Genomic DNA, 2257 nt, shown 5'->3' on the forward strand with positions numbered 1-2257 from the left:
AGCAGAAGCTCTTGCCACAGAACGAGGTATTTTTCTCATTACAGTGCAGTCACGGCTGGGACCCCATCCTGCCTCCTTGCAAACTGCTGCCGATGAACTACACACTGGCCTAAGGTTAAGAGCAGTTCATTGTGTTCAAACCATGGCTGCCTTCAGCCTCCTTGTCTTGCTGGGCACACCTCCCCTCCCTCCTTGTGGGACTGAGGAGCACCTGTACAAGCTTTTGGTTATTTTCCGGCTCTACTGTCCTGACTCCTTGGAGGAGAGAAGCAGAAATGACCTCTCCTCACCCAGGAGTTTTGTCCCTTGTGCATGACATGGGACATTTGCAGACTGGCAGGGTGGCTATGCCTGACTCTCTCTTTTTGCAGCTGGGGCTGGGACTATTGACCAGTTGGCCACGATCACCCTGCCCTGAAGGCTGAGCCCTATAGCCTTCTGAGCAGCTAGGCTGGGTGAGCGGGGTGCAGGCTGGAGCCCAGCCTGCAGATAGACATGCAGGCAGTGGAAGAGAGCGGTGGAAAAGAGCCACCTGTGGGAGGTCAGCAGGGAGGTAGCAGGATAGAGATCCAGTTTCAGAGTCAAAGGGGTGGAAGGAGATAAGCATCCAGGTTGCTTTTTTTGCAAGAGATGCTAATCTTCACCAGAGGCACGGAGGCTCTGGTGTGTGAGTCGTGTTGTGGGTCAGGGAGGGTATCTGGGAGTGTGTGAGACCTCCCCAACATTACCCTATAAAAGACAGGCAAATAATTATCATCTGCAGTGTTGTAACATTTTCCATGTCGTTTACTCACTAACCCAGACCCACTGCCTCTGCTCTGTGTTAGCCCTTGAGTCCCATGTGCCCACGTGTTTGCTGAGCTGGGTTTCTTGCACACAAGGTAGTCCACAGTCACACAGTGCTAGGATCTGGTCTGCATACACTGCTGCTTTGGGGGAAAATCTTCTCTTTCTGCAGGGTATAGCTGAGTGACCCTGATAGTAAGGGTCACAATTTAAATTGTACTTTTTAGGAAAGTCCTAACACACACCTACACACTCACACCCACACCCACCCACCCACACACCTTATTATGAATCTGGGGTTTCCTGCCCCATATTCCCGGTCCTGTCACATCTTGATGTGCAACTGCAGTTGTAACAACGCCGTCTGCCTGGCCCAGCACCCATCCAAATGAAGCCCTTGTGCAGCTGTGACTGACACACATCTGGCAAGGACAGCATGACATGGCCATGCTAAATCCCCAAGGGATCGTGCGTGGGCGATGCCATTTACATGCTGCTTTCTGTCTGGCAACGTCTGCATTCACTCCCCAGCTCTTCCGTGTCACTGTTGAGCTGGAGCAGCAGTATCAGTTATCATCCTCTCCTATTTGGTATACAGGCCCCAGCATACCTCTTCTGGATACTTCTGCTAATATTTTCATCTCATAAGCATTTCAGCACATTCAGCCTGTGCTGTCATCTAAAGACCACCTGCCATTTTGAAGAGCAGCATCTCTTAGGCATGCCACGATTCTCCAAGGCTGACACCGATTCTGCAGAGAAAGTGCATCAGAGGGATGCCTTTCTGGAGACTCCTGCAAGGTCTTGCAAAGAGGATGGATGCCCAAGAATTCAACATTATAAAGGTTGCACGTACCAGGAGTTAAAACATCAGTGCAGCTGGGATTAAGACAATGCCCTGACATAGCTGCGGGTGGATGGGAGGCACAGGTGGGAGCGAGAGTACATCGCATGCGATGGGTTTTTTGTGAGAAAGGATGGACTTATACCACTGACCATCTCTGCCATGACAGAGAATCGGAGAAACGTGCTTCCTTTCAGTCTGAAGTTTAATACCAAGCTTTCCCTGAATGGTGGGTCATAAAGGCTTATCCTTTCCTAAGATGGTGTCTCAGAGCTGACTCCCTGCTCAGCATCCTGTTTCCGGAGACTGCTTCTTTTGTTAATTCAAGAGACAGTTGCAGAGATAGGCCCATCCAAAGGGACATTTATCCCATCTGCAGATACATGTAAGACAAACCACAGGAATCACTATCCTGCTGTTGCATCTTTTTCTCTTTTGCAGTGGCTTGATGAATTTGAGATGGCTGAAGTCTGATAATGTGAACTCGACATTCAGCATCCCAGCTCCACAGTGACCCTTATGAACCCAGACCAAGATTACTGAAAAGAACGTAACGCAGAAACATGGTTGAATTCAGTGGGAGTCAGGGGCTGAATACTGCTGAGGACCCGAGTTTACCTTTCTCAA

The sequence above is a fragment of the Buceros rhinoceros genome, unplaced genomic scaffold (assembly GCF_000710305.1).
Source record: "Buceros rhinoceros silvestris isolate BGI_N320 unplaced genomic scaffold, ASM71030v1 scaffold39149, whole genome shotgun sequence".
Lineage (NCBI taxonomy): Eukaryota > Metazoa > Chordata > Aves > Bucerotiformes > Bucerotidae > Buceros > Buceros rhinoceros.